The sequence below is a fragment of the Mus musculus genome, chromosome 3 (genome assembly GCF_000001635.26).
Source record: "Mus musculus strain C57BL/6J chromosome 3, GRCm38.p6 C57BL/6J".
Taxonomy (NCBI): Eukaryota; Metazoa; Chordata; class Mammalia; order Rodentia; family Muridae; genus Mus; species Mus musculus.
In genome coordinates, this window is record NC_000069.6 from 102,376,088 (window position 1) to 102,388,103 (window position 12,016).

The 12,016-nt window shown below is 42.2% G+C and overlaps 1 long non-coding RNA gene across 2 annotated transcripts; it reads right to left on the reverse strand.

Annotated features, from left to right (window-relative positions):
- Window positions 1-1,042: 1,042 nt before the first annotated feature.
- Window positions 1,043-7,446, reverse strand: Gm33679. Of its 2 annotated transcripts, none has more exons than XR_375925.2 (3): window positions 7,391-7,446; window positions 5,812-5,970; window positions 1,043-1,384 (listed from the first exon to the last, which is right to left on the reverse strand). It is a non-coding gene; the product is annotated as a predicted gene, 33679 (long non-coding RNA). The 2 variants fall into 2 exon arrangements; XR_867531.2 differs by lacking the exon at window positions 7,391-7,446 and adding an exon at window positions 6,441-6,583.
- Between the last annotated feature and the right edge of the window lie 4,570 nt (window positions 7,447-12,016).

Genomic DNA, 12,016 nt, shown 5'->3' on the forward strand with positions numbered 1-12,016 from the left:
GGTGTAGGTCTCTTTACTTGTGAGTCATCTTGCCAGGGCACCAAGTTATGTACTTTGGGATTAGAAAATGAATCTTACGACTTTGTTCTTCTTTAATATCGCTTCATCTGCTCTGAGTCCTTTAATTTTCCTGCAAATCTTGAGATATAAGTAGAAAGAGAAGGAAGATAAGGAGGAGGGTGAAGGAAGGAGGCAGGCCAGGGGTTTGCTACTGGGATTTTGATGGGGTCAGTTTGGAACTGGTCACTTTAACAACAGTCTTCTAATCCTCTGAAAGGAAGCGGCTTTCCACTAATCTTGGTAGTCTTTATTTTCTTCCAGTGGCATTTTGTAGTGTTCAGTGCACACGTCATATCCTTTGTTTGTTTGTTTGTTTGTTTCCTTATAAAAGGGACAAGATGATGTCAGAATTTAGTTTATAGTTAAGGCAAAATGAGAATGGCAGAGAGACTGGAAAAGGGGCCATTGTGGCACATTCATGCTCAATTCTTGAATGTCTGGCCGTGTCAGAGTAACATGAGAATACTTGGGGACCACAAAGGCAGAGTGCCAAATGTAGGCTAAGAAATATCATCTACAATGGAGGCAGGGGAAGGAGGGGAGTGGGGAGAGGGACGGAGGGAGGGTGGGGAGTATGCGGGAGATCTTTGGCATCCCAGGGAAAGACCTGGCCTTGCTGCCTGGGGAACATAATAGTTTAGGACCTGGTCTGTTCTGGAATCATCAGGATTCAGATGCTCATAACATGAGATGGACATGTTTCTCCCAATTCCTTGAGGCCTGTCAGGTTGCAAAAGACTACTGACGCCAATAGTTCCCATTTAAGCAACAAGACAGTTTTCCAGGACTGGTCTACTCATTCCCATTGAGCTGTGGCAAAGGGGAAGACAACAGATGTGGCTGGGAATGAAAACAGTCCCGAGGAATCTCTTGAGTCTGAAATCCAGTTGTGGAAAAAAAATCTAAGAAATTCCCTTGAAAGGAATGGGAAAGTCCACATAAAAGATTTTATTATTTATGACAAACTCTTGCTGCTCACATAAAGTCTTTATGGACTAGAATAACATTATAAATATGCAACATATATGTGCACATGCCTTAATGTATCGAAGAGGCTTCATTTGCAGCCTGCTATGCAAAACCAAGGGTTGACTTTTAGGCCCCCAAATTTTAAATGCAATAGGAAAAAGCAATGACAGGAGTAAAGCTTGCACAGAGCCCAGTATTCTGTCCCTCCTTGTTTCATTCAGAATAATATCCCTGCCATCACACGCTAGAGTCAACAGCCAGATGTGTAGCTTCTTGACTCTCAGAGTTGTTTTGCTCTGGTGAGTCTCAAGATGCTCAGGGTATCTCATATTCATCATTTGTCCTGGCGGCATTCCTGGAAACAGATTAAAAAAAATAGGTATGACCAGGGAGCAGGAAAGTAAGCAGATTTATCTACCCATTATATAGGTAGGAAAACTGAGGTGTGAAGGAGATGAAGACTTGTCCATTCATCAGTGTATTAGTTCCTCATTTAGTTGCTGAGACTGTGTGCATTGCTTCTGGCTCCAGATATTAAGGTTCCACCACTCTCTTGTCTTTCTTTGCACAGAGCTTCCGGTCTCACTTGGAAATCAGATTATTTTCAAAATGAAAATCTGAGGACATCGTATCAGGGCTGAAATTATCTCTGGAGTTATTCCACAGATCTCAGAATGGTCACTGAAATGCTTTTCTTATAAAAGTCTCAGAATCTGACCCCACTCCACCTTCCTCTCTTCTGCATCCCTAACTCTCTACATGGTCTTTGCAGATATCTCCTCTTTGATCTCCAACATGAAACATCTCTTCTGCCTTCTATCCATGCCATTATTCATTTAAAATTTAACTTGCTTTTTAAAAATTAGTGTATTCTTTCCACTTTAAATTTGTAACATATGTTCATAGAATGCCCCATTTGGGTTCTACTATATAAGGCCTTCTCAATGCTTTTTCACACTGTATCAAGCAAGCATGGGGGGAGGGGCATGCTCATGCATGTGTGTGTGTGTGTGTGTGTGTGTGTGTGTGTGTGTGTGTGTGTGTGTGTTAGGGGATGTTCTGTTTTTTTTGTTTTTTGAATGGAGATAGAGTCTTTTGGAAGAAGACTTTTGTATGCTATGGAAGAAAAATCATATCAAATTAAACATCTTTCACCCAGTATGCTGGGCGCATCCCTTGGGGAAAAGCAGAGATAACTAATCCTGTCAGTAACTTTATAACCATTCCTTGCAATAAAATCAGAAAAACAAGCTTTCTGGTGAGGGATGGACTTTTACAGTTAGCTACGCACTCTCTCCCCACTCCAGGTCAACTGAAAGTCAGCTGATGTTTGAAATATCATCATATCATGCTTCTTCGACATCACCAATTCTTTAGACCTCTTATACTTTCTCTACCATTTTGAATATTCCATCCCTAATAAGGGGTGAGAAAGTAATGACAGCTAATGGGAATATTGAGAGGAAAGACAAGTGAATTACTGAACTAGACCCAGCCTGTGGAAGCTTTTCACTAATCATTTAACAATAGCTATTCAATTTAAGGTGTTAAGAGCTTGGCAGATAACTACTGTTCTTGCCATCTTGCAGTTGAGGAAATGGGGTCTCACGGAGGTGAATGCTTCGACCACGTTCTGGAGTTGGTACTATGCAACTGGGCTTTAAGCCAAGGGCTACTCAGCTCCAAACTCAGTGACTTCTCCCCTTTCTCCTTCGCCCTAAGGATGATTCAGGGATGCTGACGAATCAATGCTAATGTGTATTTGCTTATAACACCACAAACCTGGGTGCTACGTGCATAGCATGCAGGCTCCAGGGCTCTTGTAAAGCTCTACAGAAGCACGGTCTGAGCCTACCCTCCTCTCTCTCCAATCTGAGCTCCGGGAGGGCCAGCTTCCCAGTTTATGATGCTGTAGTCAGCTTCAGGTTCGCACTGCCTGTTGGCTAGAGACACGGATTTCTTTCCATGCGGCACTCTCCACAGAGCAGCTTTGAGCATGGCAACTAGCTCCTCCTCACGTGACACATTAAGAGAGTGAGAGGACCCAAGACGGGAAACACACTGCCTTTATAACCCAGTCTTGAAGATCTTTGTATTCTATTCTCTAAAAGTGAGTCAGTTCATCCGGGCTACACCGGAAGGGAAAGGGTGTTACAGAGACCAGAACACCATGACACGCGGATCAGTCGGGCTTTTGGACGAAGTCATTACTCTGAGTTCATTTCTAAAAGCGTCATTGCTTCACAAAAGCTGTTTGTGTCTAAATAATTGTTAGGACATGAGAATCCTGTATGCATTCAGTTCTTCACATTAAAATAATTTCAATGCGGCATATTTGCAGTAGTTTAAAAAAAAATCACACGAAGCTCAGGACTAAATCATTTAAAGTAAATTTGAAAGATGAAACTGTGTGTATATTTTATGCCTGTCAAATGAACGCTATTATGTATAATACTGTATATTACATGTTATAGTGGGTATATGTACACACAGTATTTGAAAATTTCGGATACAGCAGTGCATAAGATAAAAATATATAAAATAGTAGAGATAAGCTGCCCCTGTCACAGTGTATAGTGATTTTTATTTTACAGAGATTTACTTTTATTTTATTATTTTTTATTTTTGACTATTACATGCATTTTTACAGTGTACTGTGATTGCATTTAGTGTTCCCTCTCTTCTCTCTCTCCCCCCCCTACAGGCTTCGTCTTCCCAACTGGCCCTCTCTCATTTTCAAGTCCTTTGTGCAGGTCTTGTGCAGCCAGCCACCCCTGCTGTGTTCACTAGGGCAGTGCCTGTGTGCTACCCAGAAGACAGCCCCCACAGTGCTCCTTCCTGTCTTCTGGCTCTTCCAATCTTTCTAGTCCCTCTACGATCTTCCCAAGGCCCCATGGTGGTTGGCATAGAATCCTGTTTAGGTTGAAAAGCAATAATCACTTACAACGAGTTCTTTAATGTTACTACTTGGATATGAATGGAAAGACTATCCTTCTGGCCATGCACACTGTATGTGCTCCTTGTTCCTTGTTGGTAACATTTTATTAATGCCCCAAGATAGCCAAAGATATTTACCAAACAGACACTTGAAGCAGAGTCCTTCAGCTTGCTAAACTTCTAATGAACAAGGCTCTCTGCAAACCTAAACATTTATAATCTTCACAGAGCTTAATGGGAAAGGTGGTGTGGATCAACAGTTGACACTTGAACACGAGCTCAGGGCCCCATGAGTCTTCCCTACTGGCTGAGGATATCTGACAATTAGCATTACCTCAACATAGATTGACCAAGCCCACCTTGTAATAACTCTGAGGATGACAGGAAAGCCAATCAGGTAAGGGAGATAGACCAGGGAGTCAGACTGCTGGCATTCATTTCCTGGCTCTGCCTCTTACTAAGTGGAGGCAATGATGTCACTCTCTTCATGTGTCCATTGAGAGGACTCTTTGAGTTAGTATGTGCAAAGCACTGAGAATAATATGTGTTGCTTGGTAAGTGCTAAATCCATAAGGATAAAATGAGGACATGTGTGCAAAACTAGCAGCCTAGTACTATTAGGAGTCTTGGCATAAATTAAGATGCTCAATCAGTCTTCCTCAAACTTTTAACCTTTGGTTTCTTCATATAGGAAACACTTGCCATACATAGTTCTAATGAAAGGCAAACAAAATTTTATGTACACTATAAAATTATATGTGTGCATGTGTGTGTGTGTGTGTGTGTGTGTGTGTGTATAAATATGTTTGCAATTCAAATAAGGACTCAGGATGTAATAAATGACAGTTATGATGGATATGTATATGATGGATATTTAGCAGCATTTATAGGGTTAGTAGTAAGGGAAAGTTGGGTACACCAAATACCAGAGTGTAGAACCTCTCCCATAAGGGGGTGAACACCTCTAAGAATATGGCTTTCCCTGAGTCCTTGACAAGGTGCTTTGTGCTCCCTAATTTTGAGAAGTGATTTTCAGAGTGTGTATCTGGGCTAGAGTTTCTCAACCTGTGGGCCCCAACCCCTTTGGGGATTGAACAATCTACATATCAGATATTTATATTGCAATTCATAACAGTAGCAAAATTACAGTCATGAGGTAGCAGCAAAAATAATTTTATGGCTGAGATCACCACTATTTGAGGAGCTCTACTTTAAGTGGCTTATTAAATGTATAGTCTTCTTCCCTCTTGTGTTTTTAATCAAGTCTCATTGTCGCTATAGGCCGAGTGTACAAACAACAAATTAGAACTGGCTAACAGTGTTAAATGCCTTCTGAGGGTGTGTGGTTTAGGATCCAATCAGAGAGAATTATAAACCCCAGAAGCTGCCTCCTAATAGGGGCTGTGCTCACAGTGTAACGAGACCTCAGGAGAGCCTAGAGGACAGACTGACATTGTTTTGGGCATCTTTCTCAAAGACACGCATAGCACCTCCTTTGCTTCCTGGGCTTCATTCAGGAATGTAATGTTCTGGGCCTCTCCTCAAGAAACAAGTCAGTAGCAACTGTGTAGGTAGAAAAGAATGCATTTCCCCAAACCATAATCCTGTCTTTGGCGTTGCTAATAGTAGCCATGAGCCAAGGTGGCAAGAAAAGCATGCTCAAAGCCTGTTCTCGGCAGTAGGCTGCCCCCTGACCACCTCTCAGGGCCAGAACTCCGGTTATCAGGCTGAAGGCAAGCGTCCCACAGACCAAGCCATGGGGAGACACTACTCCATGACTAAGCGCTTTCAGGAACACGGAATAAATGAAATACGTAAACAACTATTGCAGCTAGGGTTACTCACGGGGCTTTGTTGTTATTGGAAGTCCCAGTTCCAACAGTTATCGCTGTCCCACCCTGACGATGAGTTTGTTTATGGGTGCGCCCATCCACTCCTCCTGATGACCATCTTCAACAATAAACAGAATTTCTCTTGGTTTTGACCCCTCCTTTATTTTTCTACCTGTAATTTTGAAGAAGTCAGGTTACTTAGTAACAAATTAGAGCTTAAACCAAGAGTTCACTTTGCAATTATTAATATATGGTAAAGTCCAGAGAGGCCTTAACCTTCATGCTCTTACTCGCGGTAGTAGCTTGCCTTCACACTCCTTAGTTAGAGGCTTTCAGTAGCACAGAAGTTTCTAGGGTCTACTACCAGTTCCCAGGCTGGGGATTAGTCCTGTGTCCTCATATGAAGGATGAACATATGTAGACGACTCTCTAGAGCATCATTTGCTAACCTTTGACATCTGTCCTGTTATTTAGTTAATGACCAAGTTTCCAAGATGGAATAGTCTCGGTGTATCTTGGGGAATTGTTTGGTTTGAATTTGAAATGACCTCCTTGGGCTCTTCTTTTGAATGCCTGACCCTCTCTCTGCTGGTAACACTATTTTGGGAGGTTCTGGAAACCTAAGGAGAGAGATATACCTACCAGGACTAAGCACATTAATGTCTGCTGAATCCTTATCCTGCCGGGATGTGAACAGTCTACCACACACTCCTGCTGCCATGATTGTCTTCTCTGCCAAGCCCACCCTGACACGAAGAAATGAAACCTTCTAAACCCTGAAGCCAAAATAAAAATTCGTCCTCTAAGTTATTTGTCACAGTGTTATATATGTTCTAACACTACACTGGGCCATGGAGAAAGCAGCAATTCAGATACTGAGTTTTCTAGGTAGACCAAGGAAGGCTTACAACTGCCTGCTCAGCCCTGGCCAGCTCACTAAGGTTCCATGATAGCTCTTCAACTCAGCTTGTCTCACTGGCTCTCAGGAGCATCTTTTCCTAAGGACCATTTGCTGTCTGCAGTGTTGAAAGCAGAGACAGTTCTCCCTCCCACCGAAAAACTCCAGACAGGAACTGAAACAGAAGCAGGGAACTCTGATTAGTAGGAAAAACACGAGGGCTAAAGAGTTTGCTTAGCTGCACCCTTAAAGGAATACACAGTCATCCTAGCAATTTAACCATGAATGGTATTCTTTTGCATAAACAACGAGGTAGTATCCTGTGATACCACTGGGAAATGCATAAAAATGAGCTATTTGCGGAAAGAAAGTGTGCTTATCGGTGGCATTCGTTGATTTCCTCACAATAACACTCTCAGCCTGGTCCATTTTAAAGAAACGTTAGTGAAATCATTACATGGGAAGTTAGGAGGAAAACTAGCCAATCCTTTCATCAGCCAGTAAGTGCTACCCGGTACCAGCCAGTGAGCGCTACCTGGTACCAGCCCTGTGTTGGGGAAGTCCGGGAATGGCTGCCCCTTCTTAGGTTTGCATAAGGAAGAAAAATTGGTCTCTTTTAAGTTAACAACGCCTGGAGAAAGGAGGCAGGACAGAAAGATTTGTAGCAAAGGGTGTATTGCAGGGCTGCAAGTACCTTTGAGTGTGGTCCCTGTGGCACCGGACGCACTGAAGGAAAGACAGGCCAGCATGGACGAAACGGTTCAACGTAATAACCTAAGTGTTCTTTCAAGATGGCTAGTGACAAAACAGGAAGGTTTTCTCCAATTGAACTTTATTTATTTTATATTATTTTTTTAAAAAGTTGTTACAAATAATCTGTTGGTTACAACAGTCAGTGTAATAGCTGATGAGCTAGCCACTCTCCAAGGAGCCAAGATCAATAGACTACTATTACAGAAAATGGCCACGCCACAGAGCACAGCCAGGCGAGGGAACAGGGAATTTCAGACGGAGAATGTCAGAGGTCATGGGTGTGGAGGAAATGGAGACTGCTGAAAGGCTAAGAGTGATGCACTAGGTTACGTCAAGATAAGAGCTCTGTGTAAGAAGGACTATTTGTTAACTCATCTCCCCGAACTCTGCTTGTCCTCTGTGGCATCCAGAGGCCAACGTTCAACGTTCTGTCCCAACGCAGGAAGTTTGTTATTGCTAATGTGAACACAGGGAGATTCCAGCTCTCAATAAATATTGACTGAGAGACATCTTGGCCCAAGATGGGGGTAAATCCTTACTTCACCCACAGTACCTCACAGCTAAGTACCTCCATGGCACCTGCTCCTATTGGCTTTCTCCCAAAGCCAGAGTGATGTGTCTAGGTACTTCTAGCCAGCTCTGGTTCTGTTTTGTGACCTACAGGGAGGGAAGGCACTCAAACAGCATTTTTCTGTTTTTTTTTTCTTTCATGGGAGTTTTATTTTGGGGCTTCTATAATTCATTTAAGCATATTTGTATGATTTAACTATATTTAGACATATAATTTAACTGTAAGTAAACATAAAAATACTACAAACATCAGTATAACTAATTTAACTATTTTGTAACATGAACTTGCACAGAGGCCCCTGGGTAAACGAGTTCTTTAAAAATGAGCCAGAAAAAAAGTTGCAGTAAATCAGAAGCATAAGATGAGTATCTTCTCTAAGTTCTCATTTTTAAAAAGAGAGTTTGGGTTTTTTTTTTTAAACTATGGGAAAAATGCTAATTTTCTTGCATAGGAAACTTTAACAATCCTATTACTGCCAACAGTGAAAATAGTTCTGTAGTGCAACCACTTTAAGGATATTGAAATAAAAACCCACTGGTAGCATCAAGTATCTGCTAAAGTATACAGATAATTAGGACAGAAAAGTTCTCAGGATAGGCAGAAATAAGACCATGAAGACGGCTTGTTATGTAAGTCTTCACTTTTGCTGCCTGGTCTTAGTGACTAGCCTGGTTCTTTTTGAGTTCTTTAAACAGTGTTGGACCAGAGTAAAACTGCCCCTGCCAAAGGTCAGCTTCCCCAGTCTAAGCAGTTTCTCGGAAAATGTCCAACAGACAAGGCTAGCCAACAAAACAAAACAAAAAAACAAACACAAAACAAAGCAAATAAAACCACTGGCTTCCAAATATACAGATAAGTATATTTGGGGATTTATTTTAATTTTTAAAATGTGTGTGTCTGTGTGTGCGCACATCCATGTATCTGTCTCTGTCTGTCTCTATCTCTCTTTCTATCTTTGTATATCCATCTGTCTGTTTGTCTGTCTGTATCCATGTGTCTCTGCATCTGTCTCTCTCTGTGTCTCTGTCTGTTTGTGTGTGTGTATCTATGTAGCTGTATGTGTGTGTGTCTGCCTGCCTGTCTCTCTCTGTGAATCTGTGTATGTGTGTGTGCACACTAGTGTATGCGCACATGCGAGCATGCATATGTCTATATGAGTAAATGTCATGTAGAGTAGGAACCCTCAAGATGCCTGAAGAGGGCATGGATTCCTTGGGGATGGAGTGACAGACTCTTGTGAGAGGCCTCGTATGAAATCTGGAACCTGAATTCAGGTCCCCTGGAAAAGCAGCAAGTGCTGTTAACCTTCTAACCAACTATAGCATAGATATGCTGTTGTACAAAAGAAAATAGTAAGCAAAATTTAAACATTTCTAAGACGGATTGAAGGAGTTCTGAGTGAGCAGAAGGCAGCACCCTTCCCAGCCCTGATGTTAAGCTCTGTCTTTTCATGAATCCTTCTTATCCTCTTCCTACTAAACCGAGGCCTGGAGCTTCATGCTCTGGGCCTGAACCCATCCCCACGCTAACTTGTCCAGGGATCACTTGTTCATGCTCAGCTGCCCCGAAGAACTGAAAGAACAAAACTTTGAGGGATCAATCCTCTGGGACACAGCATTAGAGAGTGGGGACAGCTTGGTGTGTTGCATCACGTGACATCACCTCCTGTTATTTGAATGACTTAGGAATCTCTTTCTCAAATGGAGGGAGTCTAGTTTACCTTATAAAGAGGAGTAGAGTTTCTGTTGCAGAACAGAGCTCTGCCAATGGCTGTTCTCATCATATATCAAAGCTCCATCAAATCCTCTCCAGAATGAAATTTCTCTCTCCATTCCCAGTTCCCTGCTGCTTCCAATTACGAGGAGAAAATAATGACCCTTATTGCCTCTCTTAGAATAACTAAAGGCCATCCAACTTCAAACTATGTTTGAGGCTGATAGAGAATAATTTATACAAGGGCACTGGATATGGAACTCTTTAGATAACTCTAGAGGAGTCAGCTATGGTGAGATCAAAGGTTACATGGTGAGAGAGGAAACAGCTTCCAGGAGAAATGAAATCAGCTCCAGCAACAAAGAGTCAAGCCCTGTGTCTCAAGGGGTAGGTATCCCACCTTTTCCAATAAGAAGCTGAAACCTTTTTTCTACCACTTAGCTGATATGCAGAGTGCTGGAGCTGTCCCAAACTTTCCATGCTACACAATGTACATTGTAGTCCATCTGTCCGTCTGCCCACTCATGTTTGTTTCCGGTATCAGCTGACGGAATCTGAACTCAAGCTACATGTTGTGTTTGGCCAGTAGAAGTGTTTTAATATCCTCGCTTGACTGGGGCTATCTCAATGTTGGTGAGTTCTGTTATTTTGAATAGGATAAAGTGCTGCCCCAGGTTTCTGCATAGTCATAGCAGAACATTTCAACTTTAAACTCGTGTTATCTACTGTAGGAAATTCTTGCTAAAATAACCACATCTGGACCTTCCTCTGAAGATTCCTGGAACTCTGACCAACTCTTGGACAAACTACACATATCAAAACACTTTTGGTTATGTTTCTCATCTATTATGGGAAAATCTGAAATCAGAGCATCTTCATTTTACCCTTCTTCCTGCATCTGGAATCCAGTACATCACCTGGGCAAGGATAGTGAAGATGTGATAGTTATTTTTCTCCAGATTTCTGTGATTTATATTTAAACCACAAAGGGTATGTTGCCGGACCCAAACAATGCAGTGTGGAACGGGTTCACTCCTCTGCAATCATTGTATTGCACTGTTTTGTATCCCATATCTGCCTGGTAATGTGGAAGCCCTAGGATCCAAGGGTCTGCTACCCAATGCATGCTTAAAGGACTGATCATCTCGTAGAGCAGCAGTGTGAAGGATGCAAACGAGGGGAGTCAGTTAATTGGAAAGCCGAGTAAACCTCCAGTCGAACTTCCTTATCTCCATTGTCACAGAACTGACCATGTCCCTCATAAACTTGGGCTTACCCTCGAAGCCAACAAGAACAATTCACACTGTTCTGGCTTGAATTATCCATGTCAACTATTATATGACCCCACATTTCCTGGACAAGTGAACAGTCACTTGGCTTGCGATACATGTTTATCTCTTAGGTTAGGGGAACTCTGGTTGAAACTTGACAACTTCAGGAAGAAGGGTCTGAAACATTGCTCCTCATCTATAATCCTGCTCTTCTTGATAGTCAGAGTAAAATGCTTGACTCTTTGAAGTGTGGAAGAGAAAGTGAGGCTCCTGGTGTCAGTAGTGAGAAGGAATAAGGGAAGTTTTAGAGCAGTGACAATTCGTGGTGCTTGCATCCAAATATTTGCTTCTGTACCTTTACTTCCAGATGTTGACACCCAGATGTTCACTGGCATTTTACCACTTCTTTACCATAAAGTGTAATTGATTTAAAATACTGCTGACCCTACAGATTCGTATATACTTCAGAAGGAGTAAGTTTGCCAGACTCATTGTGAGATTTCTAGCACCAGGGATGATAAAGGTGGGGGGCCACAACAGTAAGAAAGGGAAGAGGAAGTGAGATTAAAGCTGAGGTAGCACATGGTCTTCACTTGTGATTTCCTATTGGCTAACTCTGGCCCATATAGAAAGCATGAGGTTTCAGATATGAGAAGTGATGCCCCAGACCTAAGATCTAAAAGCTCCTTAATACAGGCAAGTTTGATGTATTTAACAAGTAAGACACCTTACATTTGCCCCCTCTCTGTTTATTGGCACATGGGAGTTTCTGATCTACAGCCAGTCAGACTGCAATGGGCACTTAAACCTTGGGCTTATGATATGAAATGGCCACCCGTGGTTCTTAAGTGGTCATTAGTCACAGTCTCCTTCTGAGACACATCTTCCATGCTTTACGTGTGTCTTGTCTCTCCAGCACAGTTCCAGCAGCTGAGGGAAACAGTGAGGGGCAAATCATAGCAAGGATCTTCAGAGGTGTAGCTCACTTTCCTTTTAAACATTCATTCATTCA